General features: G+C 44.1%; 1 long non-coding RNA gene across 1 annotated transcript in view; it reads left to right on the top strand.

Annotated features, from left to right (window-relative positions):
- The window catches only part of LOC115097300, a 62,469-nt gene extending 42,709 nt beyond the window's left edge, over positions 1–19,760 (top strand). The window contains exon 3 of the long non-coding RNA XR_003858255.1: positions 19,370–19,760. This is a non-coding gene — a long non-coding RNA (uncharacterized LOC115097300). The remainder of the gene's footprint in view (positions 1–19,369) is intronic.
- Positions 19,761–20,200: the final 440 nt, after the last annotated feature.

Below are 20,200 nucleotides of genomic sequence, written 5' to 3'. Positions count from 1 at the left end.
TAAACAGAGAGCTCTGGAAAACAGGGGGATTTCGCATTTATACTTCCCATTCTTTGATCTCGGTGGTTACAAAACAGATGGAGCATTCATTCCTGAGACTATTTTCTTTGCAGGGCAAGTATAGCCATTGCAAAGGCTCGTGCCAAGGAGGGGGTAGGAGGGTTTATCCTCTCTTATCTACTTCCCCCTTGAGTTGAGAGCCACACACACACTGCACCGACCAGCATTGCTTTACCGAAAGCCATGCGGTCTTTCCCTGCCGACCTTTAGCCTCTGTTTATTTCACGTCAATAAGTGGGCGAGATGATTTGATTTTGCTCCCCCTTAAATTCATTCAGTGCGCTGCCTCCCCCTCCCCCTTTTCGTTGCGCTCGCTCTTCTATTTTTGGAACGTTGCCCGCCGTCTCTGCCTTTAAGCGCGCACGCATCTTTGTGTGCGGCTCGGAAGGGGAAGGTTGATGTGGTAATCACAGATACTTGTTGCATTGCTCGAGATTAACCGCAGCAATAGCTGTCATGAATTAAGGGTCTCCCAGAATTTACATGTCTGCCCTTCATGCTTTAAAAGCTTATTTTTGGAAGATTGGCGGGATGGGGGGAGGGGTATTCAGTTCGGAGCTCCTGATTCTCCTTACTGCCTCTCATGGTTTGCCTGAGTACAGTGCTTTCAGTTATAATTATTTGACCTCTGTCCAAGCTAGGGTTAACGATTACTGGAAAAAAATCTTACAGTGCTTGATTAGGGATGTTCGGAACAGTTTGATGCAAACTTGAACCAGGAAAATGTCAGAGTCAGAGGTTGATTTTTAAATGACAGTACTAGGTACTAATGAGAAATAAAAAGAAATGTGATAACCACACAGAAGAAGCACAGTACTTCAGATATATAATCTGCTCCATCAGTTTAGGCATAACTTAATGCCATCATGCAGGTATAATAATAATTTAGCAGAAAGGGATGTAATCAGAATGTAAAGAGAGAGATTGATGCAAGATCTCACCGTCACCTTTTTCCAAGGGACTCAGGACAGAGGCTTTCTTCATTGACAGGTTTTGCCAGATTAGCACAAGGAGATTTGGGATTTTGCAATCTTTCCCTAGAAACGAAACAAAACAAATACACCATGAAATTCTAAAGCTGCTAAGCTACGTTTTTCCTTAACTTTAACTGCTACTGTGCAGGACTTTTAAAATATTGTAATGCCTAAGTTGCAGCTAACAACTGAAAGATGGCAGAGCCACGGATAATTGCCAGGAAGCCAATCACAAGCACTGCCACGACTTAAATTATGAAGGGGAGCAGAGCCAGGGGGCAGCTCCCCCCCCCCCCCCCCCCACCCAACAGTTTAAGAAGTAAGGTTACCAACTGGCTCCGGATTTTCAGGACAGGTTGCTCTAGTCCTGCTTTCACCCCATTGCACACAGGTAATTGTAGTGCAGACTTCCCTATTGCAGGTCCTTAGAAAAGAAAGACTACAAATCCCTGCATGCAATGGGGGTAAAAGCAGGACTGGATCAACCTGTCCTGAAAATCTGGAGCCAGGTGGCAGCCCTAGCAAGAAACCAGCAGCGCATCCGTTGTCACAGGCCATGCAGCTGTTACTACGCAAAATTCTCCTAAAACGTCGGAAGGGTAGGGTGCACGTTCAATTACCCAATCCAAGGGGGGTCAAGGGGTTAACATAGTGAATGACGGCAGATAAACACCAAATTGGTCCATCCAGCCTGCCTGGCAATTTATTTATTTTTAGGGTAGCGGCAACTGCCACTGGGTGCAGGCCCAATCCTAAATGTAAACTCTCTAGGTGTAATAGAAAAGTTATCCCTTTTCTTCATTTCCAGTCTTCAGCCAGTAGGGATCCTTCCTCTGTGTTTGTCCCAAGACAATTCCAAGACCATTCTTGTCTTCACCACCTTTCTTCCGATGCTAGACGTCTTAAGAAAGACTTGGTCCTGAACAGATGCCCTTCCCTTACTTAACTGATAGTGCCTGCACTACTGGGAAGGCCCCTGCATTTAATAGCTTGTAAGACAGTAAAACCTCTAGTAAAAAATAATAAAGAAAGGGTCTATCTATCTATTTATCTATCTATCTATAAAATCCTTCCTGTTCTCCATTTGTAGGTTAAGGATGGAGTCACGTGGAGCACTGCCTTCCTTGTGTTGTCTCCTAGCTAATCTCCAAAGCCAACTAATTGGTCTCAGGTTTAAAGAACAATAGGATAGAGACCGTATATAAATTTTGCAAGAAATGGGCGAAAAGACCCGTTTGATGTGTAAGGGCACTTAAGCAAAAACATGCCTGCCCAAAGAAGACCGTACCTTCCCGTGTGTTTACATTGATCACCCAACATCAGATAGAAACACGGGTTGGAAGGGAAACTTTTCAATCTGCCTTTTTTCCCCCCTTCCGTTGAGCTTGCTGTTGATGGATAAGCCATGTCGTGTTTAAGGTAGGCTCTCTTAATGTAATAACTTTCCAAGCAAGCAGCAAAGCTTTTGCCTTTACTGGAAACACCAGAGGTGCCACCAGAAGATTTCTATAAATTGCAAATTACCCATGGTGCTTTCAGGCTAAAGTATGGGTATATATTAGTTATCGTTTGAGATTCTTGTATTCCAGGACAACAGAGATGACTTCATCTTGCAGTCTAAGGAGGTTTCATAATGTAAGTGGAAATCTTTACCCACTCAGAAGTCGGGGAGTTGCATTCAGAACGATATTTGTTTGTTGCTCTTTAAATTCATAGTAGATTCTGTTATGAAGAATGGAGGATTTCTAGTACGTGTGGTGTGTTAAGGGCGAACTCTTGTTGTCAGGCTGCAGATAAAGACTCTTCAGTTCTTCCCAGAATTGTCCTAACTACTTGAGTAAATAATACAAGCGGTCTTTGTCACTCCCAGGCAGATTGCCCCAAATTTAAAGGATCTTACTCCTAAAAATGACAAATGATATTTACAAGCTGTAAACTTTTTTCCCTCCAGTAGTAGTTTTTCAACAATAACGGCTTGCAACCAGTGAATTTGATCAACAACATTTCCATCTTTTCCATGGCACTTTGGGCCGCAGAATATACCCATTCCAGATATTACAAGAATGTTTCCTCCAGGACTAAACCCCACTCAGTGATGCTCTTGTGCCAGCAGGAGTCTCTCCAGTAGCAGGCATTGCCTGCCCCCCTTATCCCGATCCCCCATCATCTCTGCAGCCTGCAATGCATCCCTGCTGGCCCTCAAGCCTGAGTCTCCAGGACCACAGATGATCCAGGGGACCAGCCATGAGAATCGTGCATTTAACTCAGTATTAGATCGGGGCTCTGCTAAGACACAAAAACCATCGCCTGCCCCTGCACAAAGCTGATCTAAACATTGTTTTAACTGGCAGGCTGAGAATTAGAAATCCCACTGTAGGCATACACAGGGAGCTCAAAGGCTCTCTTTAAATAATCTACCTTACTTTAAACTGGAAATGTCAATGCCTCCTAAACATGGCTTTGTTTTTCTAAGACATACCAAGTGTATTTCATCCATTACACGTCTACATGTTTTATTCTCTGAATTGCATGACTTTTCTTGCTTTTTTTCTGCTTACTTTTTTTTCTTTATTATAAAGGAAAGTTTATTATCTGAATGCTATCGTTAGTAGCCATGGCAGGTTTCAGTAAGTGTCTGTTTGCAAAAGCTGAAAAAAAATGCAGCCCTTCCAGAAAAGCTGGCTGTGTTTTGAAATAAAGCTTGATGGGCTGCAGTGCTTAGCATACATGGACTTAACATGTTTAAACCTCTATATAAAAATTACAAAAACAGGATTATAGTCTGAAGCAAAAAAGAATATATGTTGATTGCTTGCAACCTTTCTGGAAGCTTGCAACCTTTTTAAAGTTTATTTTGTTTATTTGAAATGAAAAAAAAAAAAAGAAATAAAAGGAAAGAAATAAAAAACAAAATAAAACCCCATCACCCCATCCTCCTAGGCCCTTCTTACTCCATGAAGTCTGTAAAATCAGTTTAAGTCTTCATGGGGCACAAGCTGGGCCATTTTGTACGGAAGAAAGTAACGTTGCACGGGCCTCAGTCTGCCAAATGTTATCACTTGTGGAACTAGACTGTTACACACTCGCTCTTTAGGGGGGAAAAACGGACTTTGCATTTAAACATTATTTTCCGAGAGACAGCAGGGGCCGTTCCAGAAGTGGAATCTGCAATTAACCCCCTGATGCAGAACATCTCGAAACACGGCTCCAAGCCAGGGCTGCATGCGTGACAAAATGGAATCTCAGCGATACAGCAAGCTGAGGATTTCTGCACAAACACTGCTTCTGAGGGGGTTTCTATCACAAGATGTTGAATAACAGTTTATGGCAAGTTAAGCATTTGATGCTTTTGCATACAGAAGTGGATTTTGATGATTTGTGCACGTAAAAATGGACTTCATAAAATGGACCTATGATTAAAATGCATTGCCCTCCGCTTATGATGTCCTTTGCACATTTTTACAGTTTTCATCCATAGTAACATTCAGGGATCAATTTGGCCTTGCTCTATCAAAGTCACTGGAAATAGCAGCAATGGTGGGGCAGAAGCAACCGGGGATCGCTCCTGCTCTGTGAAGATAAGAACATAAGGACATGCTATACCGGGTCAGACCAAGGGTCCATCAAGCCCAGCATCCTGTTTCCAACAGTGGCCAATGCAGGCTATAAGAACCTGGCAAGTACCCAAAAACCAAGTCTATTCCATATTACCGTTGCTAGTAATAGCGGTGGATATTATCTAAGTCAACTTAATTAATAGCAGGTAATGGACTTCTCCTCCAAGAACTTATCCAATCCTTTTATAAACCCAGCTACACTAACTGCACTAACCACATCCTCTGGCAACAAATTCCAGAGTTTAATTGTGCATTGAGTGAAAAAGAACTTTCTCCGATTAGTTTTAAATGTGCCCCATGCTAACTTCATGGAGTGCCCCTAGTCTTTCTATTATCCGAAAGAGTAAATAACTGATTCACATCTACCCGTTCTAGACCTTTCATGATTTTGAACACCTCTATCATATCCCCCCTCAGCCGTCTCTTCTCCAAGCTGAAAAGTCCTAACCTCTTTAGTTTTTCCTCATAGGGGAGCTGTTCGATTCCCCTTTATCATTTTGGTCGCCCTTCTCTGTACCTTCTCCATCGCAATTATATCTTTTTTGAGATGCGGCGACCATTATTGTACACAATATTTAAGGTGCGGTCTCATCATGGAGCGATACAGAGGCATTATGACATTTTCCGTTTTATTCACCATTCCCTTTCTAATAATTCCCAACATTCTGTTTGCTTTTTTGACTGCCGCAGCACACTGAACCGACGATTTCAATGTGTTATCCACTATGACGCCTAGATCTTTTTCCTGGGTGGTAGCTCCTAATATGGAACCTAACATTGTGTAACTATAGCATGGGTTATTTTTCCCTATATGCATCACCTTGCACTTATCCACATTAAATTTCATCTGCCATTTGGATGCCCAATTTTCCAGTCTCACAAGGTCTTCCTGCAATTTATCACAATCTGCTTGTGATTTAACTACTCTGAACAATTTTGTATCATCTGCAAATTTGATTACCTCACTTGTCATATTTCTTTCCAGATCATTTATAAATATATTGAAAAGTAAGGGTCCCAATACAGATCCCTGAGGCACTCCACTACCCACTCCCTTCCACTGAGAAAATTGTCTATTTAATCCTACACTCTGTTTCCTGTCTTTTAGCCAGTTTGCAATCCACGAAAGGACATCGCCACCTATCCTATGACTTTTTACTTTTTCTAGAAGCCTCTCATGAGAAACTTTGTCAAACGCCTTCTGAAAATCCAAGTACACTACATCTACCGGTTCACCTTTATCCACATGGTTATTAACTCCTTCAAATAAGTGAAGCAGATTTGTGAGGCATGATTTGCCTTGGGTAAAGCCATGCTGACTTTGTTCCATTAAACCATGTCTTTCTATATGTTCTGTAATTTTGATGTTTAGAACACTTTCCACTATTTTTCCTGGCACTGAAGTCAGGCTAACTGCTCTGTAGTTTCCCGTATCGCCCCTGGAGCCCTTTTTAAATATTGGGGTTACATTAGCTATCCTCCGGTCTTCAGGTACAATGGATGATTTTAATGATAGGTTACAAATTTTTACTAATAGGTCTGGAATTTCATTTTTTAGTTCCTTCAGAACTCTGGGGTGTATACCATCCGGTCCAGGTGATTTACTACTCTTCAGTTTATCAATCAGGTCTACCACATCTTCTAGGTTCACCGTGATTTGATTCAGTCCATCTGAATCATTACCCATGAAAACCTTCTCCAGTACAGATACCTCCTCAACATCCTCTTCAGTAAACACCGAAGCAAAGAAATCATTTAATCTTTCCGCGATGGCCTTATCTTCTCTAAGTGCCCCTTTAACCCCTCGATCATCTAACGGTACAACTGACTCCCTCACAGGCTTTCTGCTTCGGATATATTTAAAAAGGTTTTTACTGTGAGTTTTTGCCTCTACAGCCAACTTCTTTTCAAATTCTCTCTTAGCCTGTCTTATCAATGTCTTACATTTAACTTGCCAACGTTTATGCATTATCCTATTTTCTTCTGTTGGATCCTTCTTCCAATTTTTGAATGAAGATCTTTTGGCTAAAATAGCTTCTTTCACCTCCCCTTTTAACCACGATGGTAATTGTTTTGCCTTCTTTCCCCTTTTTTTAATGTGTGGATTACATCTGGACTGTGCTTCTAGGATGGTATTTTTTTTAACAATGTCCAAGCCTCTTGCACACTTTTTACTTTTGTAGCTGCTCCTTTCAGTTTTTTTCTATTTTTCTCATTTTATCAAAGTTTCCCTTTTGAACATTTAGCACGAGAGCCATGGATTTGCTTATTGTCCCCCCCCCTTCCAGTCATTAATTCAAATCTGATCATATTATGATCACTATTGCCAAGCGGCAAGAGGGTCCAAGAGATGCTCGGGCTCTGGTCTGGGGGAGGAGTGCAGGAGGATTTTTATTTTTTTTGCAGGGGGCTCGAACAGTTATTAAAAAAAAAAAAAAAAGAAACCAAGAAAAACGAAGTAAATTCTGTTTGGTTTCTTTTGTTTCATTTTAAAAGAAATGATTATTTTATCATTATTAAAAAGCACCTCATCCCTGCTACCCTGTCCCTGCACATCCCCCCTCCCCTGACCGCCTTAATGTACACGTCTCTCGCTAAAATGTATGACATATGAACTCCTCAAGTGAATGTAATTGGCTACCTATATATTTATGTCATGATGTAAACCGTTGTGATCTTCATTTGGAATAAAGGTATATAAAATGGCTAAATAAATAAAAATAAATAAAAATATATGTGCATGGAGGACAATTATCTATCAGGTGAATTTGCAAAGGATTTACACATGTAAAAGTAACATACTATCGTAGCAATTTTCAAAAGTCATTTACATGTGCAAAATGCACTTATACAAGTAAATCCTATGGAAACTCAATGGCATATATTGTAGCAATTTTCAAAAACCTACTTACACGAGTAAAGTGCATTTATACGTGTAAAACCCATGGGCCTGGTTTTAAAAAACCTTTACTCGAGTAAAACTGGGTTTTACATGAGAAAATGCACTGAAGTAAGTGGGCTTTTGAAGATTGCTACAATAGTAGTTACATTTACACATGTAACTCCTTTTGGAGATTGCCCCCTATTTTTAAGCAAGTAAATGCTTTTGAAAATCAGGTCTTTAGTGACTTGTGTGGGTTGCAAGTGTTTTACTCATGCACACCGAGTGCCCTCAGTGCAATGAAAGGTCGCATGGTGTTCCATAATGAGCAACATTGGGCGGGGATATTCCCCAGGGAGGGGGGAGGGGAGTTGAGGGAGAAAAAGTACATGGGAGATGGCATTTTCAAATGTTTGCATGGACTTACCCGCAGAATTCCTCCGCCCATGCAGAAAAAGCAGGAGCAAGTGACCGAGGGTCCTTCGGACCCACGGAGAGCTGCAAAGCACAACTACGTGCATGCATTCATTTTGATAATTGGTGTGAAGCATATGGGTAAATAGTACGAGCGGTCTTTGTTCCCCTGCAGACAGTTTGAGAACTACCTCCATTATTTTATGAGGACCTGCGTCAGATCTTGACCCTACACTGAACGATAAACCTTAGAGAATGTTCAGTGTACATCAAGGAGGGTCCTAGTGGTTAGTGCAGCAGGCTGGAAGCCAGGGTTCAAATCCCACTTCTCCCACTGATGCTCCCTGTGACCTCGGGTAAGTCACTTTATCCCCCATTGCCTCGGCTGCCTGGGTCGCGCACCAGCCACGCCGATTTTAAAAAGCCCATGAAGCATGCACTTATATGCTGGTGCGTGCGTCAAAAAATGAGACGGCAGGAAAGGGGTGTGGCATGGGCGGAGCATGGATGCTCTGGGGAGGGGCCAACAGGTACGCGTGTAACTCCTTAATTTAACTGGAGACCACGATGCACATCGGCTTGTTATCCGCGCAACGTTACTGCTGCTCCAGAGGAGGAGCAAGCCTGCAGATCTCGAGGATTATGGCCCACAGGACAGGGTGAGGGGCCTGGGTCAGCGGGGCAGGGGGCATACAAGATGAAGAACCAGAGGGGCTTTGGAAGACCTCGATATTAACTGGGCAGACTGGTGGACTAATTGGAAAACTGGTTTGCCCCTCACGCGAGCCTGTTTTAAAATCTGCCTACGTGCGTGCAGAAAAGCCAGCAAAGTCCTACGGAAGACACAAGGGCCCTAAGCTGTGCTCGAGTAACCTCTTAAAATTAGGAGCCTACATGATTTAAAATTCCAGCGTATCTTTGTTCACGCGCCGATACGCGCGTCTGTGGGCGCACGTGGGATCGTTTTGAAATTAGGCTGTAGAGAGTAACTTTCAAAGAACTCCGCAGGGCCCTATAAATGCATGTATCTGACCCGGGCGGAGATCTGCCACATTATTTGATGACCTGCACGTTATCAGGCGTAGGTGTATGCCTATCCCCTAACATACTTGTGTATGCATGCTTATGCGCAAATACCTGCAATGCACTGACAGAGTGCGCTTTTCCTACTTATTTTATAAACATATGCATGCATATTGTAGGTGGACGTGAATCGGGATAGTTTAAAACCTGCACACGTAATTTAAATCACCAGTTTGCCGATACCTCCACCAATTCCACCCAGTCCTTCTCCAGGTCATCGAGAGCCTCCCAGTTCCACACCCTAAACTCCCCGCCCCTCCCCCACCACCCCAGTTCATCCAAACCTCCCATCCAACCAAACCTTGATGCGTCTGATATCAATTGCGCAGGCTAATTAGCAGGTGTAAAATTGCTACCTCATAAATAGCAATGTACATATGCGCCTTTGAGTCCCACCCTGAAATGCTCTTCGACTGCCCCTTTCCCCCCCGCAGGTAAATGCGTGCGCGAAAGCGAAAATCCGTCATATTTTTGATGCTTAAGAAGTAGCAGGTGCGCGATTACAAGCTGCTTATACACGTATATGCTAATTTTATGCACGTAGCTCCTTCTCAGAATTCTCCCCTGATAATGTAAGCTCTTTGGGGCAGGGTCTTAGACCTGCATGCCTATCACCATTGTTGTACAAGTGCCATGCTAACAAGAACGGAAGAAAATGGCTATCGTGTTTTGTTTTATTTTTTTACCAAGTTTCCTTCAGAAGTATGTGTTAGCAAATCATCAATATTAATGAATTATTATTGCACTATTACAACACCGTCAAAAGTAGAAACAGAAACACAGAGAGCAATTCACTCAGAATTGGTATTAAATGCTCTTCTGATTTGTGCAATCTGATTTTAATCAGACTTTGCAGCTGAGCTATTTTGAATGTCCTTTTTGTCTTATTATATAATTTGGAAAGACAATGCTGTGCTAGCCAAGGAATATGGGAACAGGATGTCTGCCGACTTTATAGTATGAGGGGTTCTGAACGCTATACTTTCCACTTAACAAGATGTGGCTTTGTCCCACCACTTCCTTCACACATGGAGTAAAGCTTTTATGTTGTAAAGTACCTAAAATGTATTTCATATGTGGTAATGTAATTGCTCAAAATAGCACAGAATAAACCACCTCTCCCCTTTCTCTATCTTACAAACCCTGGGCAGGGAATAATTATCAAGATTTGACACATTGCCAGCCTGAGGGATTCTCAGCGGAACAGGCTTCAGGGGATGGGCCTGCAGTTTCCAAGCTTCAGGCTGGTGGAGCGCAGAGCTTGCCGTGACTGTGGGAGAGGAGAAGGTGGTGAATCGTCACTGGTGATCAAGCTTTCTGAGGGCTAATTTTGGGAAGAGTTCAGGTTAGGTAACTCAATCCTTCCAAGGCTGCGCATAAAAGGTCCAGTTTTCAGGACACCAGAATTCTGCAGATTAATTTGGCTTGCAGCCCCGTACGTACGCAAATGCATCCAGTTAATATTTCCCAAGCACTGCGGGAGGCGGCCAGTTCCGTGGGTCTCCTGGAGTGGACCTACCTAGATGGCAGATCCTAGCCTTTTTGGCCCTCAGACTGGCAGAACCCGTGACGTGACCTGATCGTAAACAAAACCCCAGTGCGCACACTACCTCAGAGTCAGAAAAGTGCACACCTAGGTTGGCTGTGCTACGTCTTGCTTCGTAAAACAAAATGATCCCATGCCGAGAATGTTTGGTAGACGTTGATTATTCACGCTCCCAAATTCAAAAGCTCAATAAACCCCTATTAAAAAAAAAAAAGACCAACATTTTAAAACAGAGCAGCACACACGATAAAGCACAGATTTTCACCACTGGCAGACACCATGAAATCTCTCCTCTCTCCCACTGAAACTCAAATGCACGCCATTTTCTCTAGGGATCTATTCAATGGGAACTTTTTCTTTTTTTTCTCACGTTTAGAGTAGCACAGGCATGAATTATTCATCATACCACAGAGTTCCTTGTCCGTGTTAGCACAAAACTTTGCAGTGTTTACATTATTGACAGTGGAGGAATTTTACAAAACTTGAGAACTTTTGTTTTTTTTTCCAGCAGCAGCAGCAGCGTCGTCCAGCAAAAAAAAATCTCTGAGCTCTACTGATGCTGAGCAAGTCTTAGTTTAAAAGGGACCCAGCAGAACCGGTCCCCGGCTGGTTATGCCAACTAAACAGGCTGATCCAGTTCCCATGCTGCCTCCCACTCACTGCAGGCAGGGATTTTTGTAGTTTTTTGACTTTCGTCGGAAGCCCAATGGGAAAAATCACAGCTACATACCCCCTGCATATAACGGGGCAGAATCAGGACTGGATCAGCCTGTTTGGTCGACCTGGGGCGAGGTGGCAGCTCTCGGCTGATAAAACGTTGAATGGATTTGGAAAGAGTGACCAGCAATTTCTCTTGTTTTTTTCACAAGCCGCCTGCAAAATAAAGCACCATTGTCCCTTTTTATTCCGAGCAACCAGATCCTGCTTTTTTCCTAAAGGCAATATTAAAGTGTTACCCAAGAATGGAAAGTGATATTAGCTTTATCTGCACTGGGTGGATAGAAAAACCATATTAATTTTAACGACGCTCCAGGCTAACAAATATGAGAATATCAGTTTCCTGGATGAGGGCCATAGCAGAAGCCCTAAGTTCACAGCCCCTCCTCCCCTCAGATTTCTCAGAATTTGTGAATCCTGCTGTGCACCTTTTCACTGCCTGCGGTGTCACAACCATGGTCCCTTCTCAGGGCTGGCACAGAGGGTGAACAAGGGTACGAGAGGAAGAATTAGAAGCTCCCTGGTTTATACATTTGTTAAAAGCAGCATTCAGGATCTTGACCCTACTGCAACAAATGTTTTCTGTTGCTTGCGAATAGCAGCTGAGGGTTTATGCACAGGTCTATGAGGCCTGTGCAGGGGCAGATTGGCCTACTGGGGCTTCGGGCATGCCCCGATGGGCCGGTCACGTTGGTTACATGATGACCTCTGCATTGGTTGCTTGCTGTGCTGTGTCCCCGCTGTCTGGGCCTAAAGGAGCCGCAGGAAGAGCCATCCTGCTGACAACCAAAGGAGGAAGAGAGGTCCGGGCCACTGCCGGAGCAAAAAAAAAAAAGGGAGACCTGGCAGCAGCCGCCACCAGATTCCAGACCGGCGGGACCGAAAGAGAGACATGCAGTGGGCCGGTGGGGCTGAAATAGAAAGAGAGACTTGCTGCGAGCTGCTGCCGGATTCCAGGCCAGCGAAGCCAAAGAATGAGCAGAGGTACAATAGTGTGAGAGAGATTGGGAGCCTGATTGTGTGTGTGTGTGTGTGAAAGAGAGAGAGAGTTTGGGAGCCTGCTTGACTTGTGTGTGTGTGTGTGTGTGCACGCCTGTGAAGGAGAGGGAGAGTGTGTGTGTGTGTGTGTGTGTGTGTGAAAGAGAGAGAGAGTTTGGGGAGCCTGCTTGCCTGTGTGTGTGTGTGCCCGTGAAAGAGAGAGAGTTTGGGAGCCTGCTTGCCTCTGTGTGTGTGTGTGTGTGTGTGTGTGTGAAAGAGAGAGAGAGTTTGGGAGTCTGCTTGCCTGTGTGTGCGTGTGCCTGTGAAAGAGAGGGAGAGAGAGAGTTTGGGAGCCTGCTTGCCTGTGTGTGTGTGTGTGTGTGTGTGTGTGTGTGCACCTGTGAGAAAGATAGATTGGGAGCCTGTTTGCATACGTGAGAGAATGATTGGGAGGCTGCTTGCATGTGTGTGAGAGAGGAAGGAGAAAGGTTGTGCACCCCCTCTCCTGCTAATAATCCATGACAATTTTAGGATGGGTGGAAATCAAATCACAGATATGGAGAATAGCATATATTTTTTTATTTTTGCTAGTTTTACATATTGGGTGTTATTTAATGTGTCTCCCAAACAGCAATAGAATACTTGAAAAGAGTGCATTTTAAAAAAATGTATGAGTTTTCAGTTATTGGATAATCTATTTGTCAGTTGTTTTGAAATATTTGTTCTTTTTTTAGTATGGTTTTACTATTCTGTTTTATATTTCTTGGTTTTATTGTTTGATGTTTTATGAAGAATAGTAATGTTTCTGTTTTTCATATACAGTGTCTGGCTTGTTGCAGTTTCCAGTTCAGATTTTGTCTGCATGTTGTTGTTGTTGTTGTTTTTTTTTTTTATACTTTATGGTCTCTTTATTTTGTTTCTGTTGAGGCTCTGTCTTGTATTCCACCTGTGCCAGATCAAATGTGAGGTATTTGGTTAGGGTGTAGTTTCTGTGTAGGGCTCTATAGCTGCTTGGCTTGTTCTGTTTTCCTAATAAGAGGTGTGTTGTGTAATATGTGCATTGCTGCTTTTTCATAGGTAGGGTTGTTACTGTTTGTGTGCTGGCAGGTAGTGCTGTTCTGATTTGGGAACTTAGTATACTGTAATTTTAATTTAACGTACTCATGCTTTTCTTAAGGACAGGCCCTCGTGCAGCACATGTTACAATAGGCCTAATACCATATGAGTTCTAAGTGTCTTACGTTTTGCAGGGTTTTATGATTGGCACCACAGCAGTGCAGGTAAATGTAGTGTGCATGTTAGATGCTTATATCAGAAGACTGTACTTCAAATGTCCTTTTTCATGTAAAATCTTGTTACGAATGTATAATTTTTAGTTGTGAGTGTGGGGGGGTAGGGGCTGGGGATGGCAGGCTGTACGGTTTGCCTGGGGTGCCTGATACCCTTGCGCCAGCCCTGGCTGCACGTGGCAAAGCAGAATTCCACGTGGAGCTGCGCTGCTGTGGCTCAGGCTCTCCCCCAGCCTCCGCCGCAGCAGCGCTGCATTGCAGCCTGGCGCAGGGCTCGCATTTCTTTCCCTTTAGCTTTGCAGGAAGCAGGCAGTATGGGTCACTCCTAGCACCCCCTCCCTCTCCAGGCAGAGCAGAGACTGGGGAATCATACGAGCGAGCGGCAGGACGGTGAGAACGCGCTGGAGTGGGGAAGGCCCTGAGAAGGGGAGGCAAGCTGCTGTTATAGGAAGGGAAGAAGGGCCCGTGTAGTGTTAGTGAGCCTCCTGTCCGAGGTCTTCGAGGGGCAGGGAGGCACTCACCGAGCCAGCACAAGAGAAGCAGCACAGCAGCAAATGTCTTTGTGTGCGTGTCTCTGGGCCACTGGCTTGGCAGGGTGGCTGTCTCATTGCTTGGCAACCGGTTCAAGAGCTGATTGGTTGGAAAATGACTTTTAGCACCAGACCAGGAATTCAGGATATCTGAGGGATGTAACCAGATGTGTGGGGTGACCGACTAACTGCCCGGATAGAAGATAGAGATGGCAGCTCGGTTTGCTCACTCCGGTCTAGGGTGTTGGAGATTTTTTTGTCTCAGTTTTGTCAGGCGCTAAGCCACATGCCGCACCGCTCAACGATTGGCTCGGTGTGCTTTTTGGGAGGTAGGTAGGGAAGCAGCTGCCGCACAGAAAGCAGGTTAGTTGGTCACAAATTCCCTGTGGGCTGGTTTTGAAAAACTCCCCCCTGGGCTGGCACCTGCCTGCCACAATATGCAGGCACAAATTTCCTGTCCCCCACCATTCCGCAGACCTCCACCAGAATCTGATCCCCTCCCCACCGAACCCCCGCGAACATGAAGGCTCTGGTGAGGGTGGGGCCGCGGTCAGCCTGTGGCCATGGGTTCAAAGGCCCCGCCCCCTCCGGGCTTCCATGCCGGGGGCAGGGGAGGGGGGGTGTCCTGTGAGCGTGGGGGCCTGCACTCACTCCCCAACTCTTTACAGTGCGGCTGGAGCCCTTGTGTTCGCAGAGGGATCGGACATCAGAGGTTGGCGGAGGGGGGGGGGGGAGGGGAGGATGGACATTGGGGTGGGGGAGGGGGAGGGAGTGGGGGGTTAATGGGGATTGAGGCATTGGATTCAAGGTCTTGAGGGGGACGGGCAGCACGGTGCCATCAGAACCTAGAGGTGGCAAGAAAACCCAAAATCCATCACTAGGGAATAGATAGGGATGAACTTGGAAAACTGTATGAGCTACGAATTGGGCTGTGGCCTCCAGCAAACGAATAAGCAGGGAAGGGCTCGGTGGCACTTATCTCAGAGGAGGATAAGAGGGCAGGTATGAGGAGACGAGAGGAAATGTCTGGAAGGCTCGGGGTTTAGGTAATAAAATCACCTCCGTTTGCATTTCCTCAGGACTGCGATAATGCCCTGCATTTCTGGCGGGGGCTGGGACTTACAGGCAAAAAGGGATGCGTGCGTGCGCATTCCCTTGGCAAAACTGCGGTTCCCACGTAGCGGGGCTTAAGGGTGTGCAGATCATTTTCTAAGCGGCCTCCCGCGCAGATGCCTGCCATAAAAAAAAACGGTGCGGTCTATGCACATATTTGTCTTCCTGTCTATGCGCGTTGTGTGCAAACTTACCCTTTAAATTGTGGTGCTGCGCAGCAAAGCCGTTTAGCACGTATACAGCTATTTTGCACCTTCTAAAGTAAAGGAAACAGAAAGAAAATATATATATATCAAAGAAACAAAGCAAATAAATAGCAAAGGAAATCAAAATCAAAATGAAACAACATTTATTTCGTAGAAAGTTTAAGGTAGTCCAAAAGGAAAAATATCCGTTTGCATTTGTCGGAGAGGGTAAGTGATATCAAATAGTGCAGGATTAAGGCTTGTTGAAGCTTGAAGTAATATACTGTATGCATTAAAAGACAGGATAGTGTTGACTTACATTTTTCAATTGGGTGTGTATGGTACTATCAGTTTGCTAAGGATTTATGTATCACATCAATTGTTTTACATCCTGTGCCAACTCCCAGAACGCGAATACATACCAGAAACTTCCATCATTAGCTAGTCAACAGATCAGATTGAACTCTTTTCATGCAAGTTTCCATGGAGTGCGTATATATATTTGTAAGTTAGCTGTTTGACCCCTGAGAAGCAGCATTAATACCTTCGCATTTTCGTGAACCCAGAAAGAGTCTAGAGATGGGGGGATGCAGGGCCACATTCTGATCCAGAGATGCATTTCTGGATCTGGAAAATGTTCCTTTTTTTTCTGTCTGTCACAGGGGAACAGGTGTGGTGGAAGTTCTTGGCGAGTGAGGTCCAACTAGATATTTGCATTACCTGATCTGCTTCGTTGCCTGATCTGGTCCCAGCCTAAGTCGTCTCGCCGGCAGCCCGTGTAAATTGGCTGGTATTTTTAGAAGGCCTCCAAACAAATGATTAAAATAGTCAAAAGCCTGGAGAGCAGTAACAGGACTATCTTACCCACAATCGTGCCCTTGGGGACGGGAGGAGGCAGTAAACTGGCACATCCCAGACATATTCTAGGCCTCTGGTGTCAGGTTGGGACTTGGCAAGTTGTGGGGCGCAGATGCAAGGCGGGTTCAACCCTCGTGGTTTATTTCTTAAATCAAAAGTTACTTCACCGTGCAAATCAAACACAAAACGCGGGTAGGCTGTTACCGCTGGCCTGCATTACAGGATAACTCAGCATAAGCTTTCCACCACAGAAGGCAAAGGTGCGCAACATGGATACTAGGCCCCCAAGCTACACCAATTCTGGATCCAAGGAACGGGACTGGAGGACTAGAACTTTCTGGGCAAGGGACAGAGTTTCCTCTCGGCTGCACAGCATGCATCCCCGCCCTGGAGTTGCTGGGAACACTGGGATAGCCCCAGTGGTCCCCTTATCAGTCCCCCAGGGCAGGGTTGCAGGTCTGGGCTGAAAGCAGGTAGGCAAAGCCTTCTCAGCTCACCTGGGCCACAAGGAAAAGATCCGGTCTGTGGCTCAGCCCTCCAACAGGAAAGAGGCCTGGTTCAGGACCCGGTCTGGCATTCCTCCCCCCCCCCCCCACCTTTATTTATTTATTTATTTATTGGTTTTTATATACCGCCGCTCATCAAGATATCGCGTCGGTTGTACAGACGCGCTATCTTTTATTTCTACATTTATTTACATATTTATTTATATTTATTTACATATTTATTTACATTTATTTATATTTCTACATTTATTTACATATTTATTTACCAAAGATATTTACATATCTTTATTTCCTTACATTTCTAAAGGGCAGTATCAAATAGCCTTTCAGCCCCAAATGTGTTTTGGTAGCCCTGAATAAAATGCCATATTGATGAGTGAAGAATGCTCCAAGGACATGGCCTGACCTCTACCCAGGCATGGACACAGAGACAACAGCAATTAGGAAACACAAATTTCTTTAAAAAAAAACCAAAAATAAAGGGGGTGGGGACTTTGTCACATTTTTTTTTCCTAATAAAAATGTCCTCTTTACTGCTTCTGCCAGAAAGACAACTCCTGAGAAGGGGGAACCCCCCCTCCCCTCCCCCCATGGCAGACAGGGGTGCCCGTACAGGGAAGTACCGGTGACTTCAGTGGACTCAGATCTAAGGGGAAACTCTGCTCTTCCGTGCCCAGGAAGGGCTACACCGTCCGGGGGACTGGTAGAATTTGGTGCTGTTCCTGACTGAACCTTGCAAGAAACGGGTACCATGGCGGAAAGAAGAATGAGGTGATTTCCCCCTGACCCAGATCCTGCATCGAAACACAAACCAATTGTTGGGGTTTTCAGTATATCGCAGCAGGGCAATAAAGATGAACGCTTGATTTTTAACCGCAATAACAACAAAACTATTGTCATCGACCTGTAATTATGAATAAGGTTACGAAGGCTGTGTCAAGCTAGAAGAGCTAGCATGATGATCTCAGGAGATAATAGTTGATATATAATATTTAAATAAAGGAAGGTTGGAGGACATTTTCTAGACTGTGATTACGTCTCCTCAACTAATCTGGACTAAAATGCCATAGGCTCAGATGCTCCATATATTTGCCCATTTATGTGCATCTGAATTTTGATAAATTGAGGCCTGCGTCTTTAATAGAAATATGTCCTCCATGAGTTGCTTCCTGACTGGGGGTAAACTCCCCTGCACAAGTTAAATACTCAGCCTTGATTTCATTTATTTATGCATGTATTTATTTAATAGTTTTTATATACCGACATTCATCAATGATATCACATTGGTTAACAGTAAAAGACAGAAGTGAGATGCATCATTTTGTGGCGGCAGAAGATAGGCAGAATTGTGTCTTGTTAGCCTTGTGTGGTATTACTGTAAATTATATTTATTTTATGCTTTTTTTTTTATTTCATTGATTTATATTCGGCTTTTTTGTATTATATGTAAGCCCTGTGGTCTCTTTAATTTGATAACAGTAAATTAAATCCATGCCCTAATAAAGCAATGGGATGGGGATGCATCCCACCTAGGTCTCCCTGGAGTTGGTATGGACACGAGAAGAGAGAGAGAAAAGCCACAGGAGGAGTTGCTTCCAGGATGTGACTGAAAAAGAAGTGAGAGCGTAGTAGCATAATAATGACGTCAGAAAAGGACCAGATGGCCCATCCAGTCTGCCCAGCAAGCTTCTTATGATAGTTTCTCCCACTGCATGCAGGGTATCCCCATGTTTCTCCCAATGGTAATTACTTCCGCTTCGCGTACTTACCCCCGAGCCTTATATTAAGGGTAGTAATATTTACAATCAAAACCAAGCAACTGTCAAACCCATAACAAATTACTGCTAGCAACGTTTTTACTGGGTGAGCGGCCCTCTTGATAATTCAGACAGTGCTGCTTGATGGTCTTTGCTTTGGGACTTGGCTGTAGAAGCCGTCCTGCGCTTTTTCCTTTATGTCTGAATGTCAGTTCCCCCAGACCATAAAAAGTCAGAGCCCATGTTGATTGTCATCTGTATCCAATTCCCCTTTTCATTCCCTCCCCTCCACCAAAGTGAGGAGCGATGGTGCAGTTGCGTCAAAAACCTCAAGGCTGCTGGTTGAGGATAGTAAGCCCCGTGTTTCTGCTAAGGGTAGTAACTGCTGCACCGTGCAGGTTACCCCCATGCACCTTCTTCTTCATTTCTGCCCCTTTGAATTCCTTCACCACCTCCTCCGGAAGGGCATTCCAGGCATCCACCACCCTCCCCGTGAAGAAATATTCCCTGACCTTAGTTCTGAGTCTTCCCCAGAATGTAAGGGAAAGAAAGGCATTCCAACAAGCCCTGACTCTGTGAGAAGAAAATACTTTCTAGCTTTTTACTGTCTTAGGTAACAAGTGAGAGAAGAAGCAACAGAGATCCTCAAATGAAAAAATGACAAAATGGAGCAGAACTATTGCAATACTTATGTTGAAATCCACATATAGAATGAAGTACCAATGGCTATGGGTTGTTTTTTTTACTATTATTATTTTAATTGATTTGAATGCTAACCAAAGCTATTCTTCAACTTGATGGATTTGGAAAACGACTAAAGATTGGGTATTTCTATTAAATGTCTAATTTTTCCTAAAGCAGAGAATGAAATAAAACAAGAAGGATGGGTTGACAGCTGCTTGAAGAACCATCTCTAATGACATTATTCCTGCCATCTACCACAAGCAGTGCAAGAGGTCCCCAGGAGAAACCAGATGGTTCTGTTGGCTGACTCAAGATGACATCTTTCAGACAAGAAGCGATGTCTCTCACTACACGTTTTAAATGACAACAAAATAAATTAATAGTTGCTTTCTTTTGCTATATTTTTTAATAAACAAATGGGAAAAATTCCCTCCCTCACAGTTTGGGATTATAATTCACCCTGGTAAACTGCTGTTCACAAGAAAGATAATCTACCAGATTATATACCAGAATTCCCTTTTATTCCACCATTGCCTTCTATGACAATATAGTGACATATAAATGTGTTTTAACAACCTTTATTTATACAAAACTTTTTATAAAAAGCATTTTACATTTTACATCATCTTCTTTCTTCTTCGGATACATACAAGAAACCTATATTTAGGAACAACACATCACTAAAATTTCATTCATACACTCATTCACACTTATATAAAAAATCCCACTTGATAATGAGACTTTCTTTTTCGCCGTTCTGCTGAATATTAACGCTCCCTTCCTCTATTACTGTATTTGCAACCCTCCCAACATGTTTCGCCTTGATCAGCTTCTTCAGGGGAGCAAAATCCAATCCACTATTGTTCTCAGATCTTCTATACGGCTTTCTCAATTACACCCATGTGCAGGGGTGGATTGGCCTATCGGGGGATCGGGCATCCCCCGGTGGGCCGGTCGCTCCATTCACTTGGTCTGCCGAGCACGGCTGTGACAGAGCCGCGCTCGGCA

Source organism: Rhinatrema bivittatum, chromosome 8 (genome assembly GCF_901001135.1).
Source record: "Rhinatrema bivittatum chromosome 8, aRhiBiv1.1, whole genome shotgun sequence".
NCBI classification, from domain to species: Eukaryota; Metazoa; Chordata; class Amphibia; order Gymnophiona; family Rhinatrematidae; genus Rhinatrema; species Rhinatrema bivittatum.
The sequence above is the reverse complement of the archived record's forward strand: the minus strand, read 5'-3'. Positions and strand labels throughout refer to the sequence as shown.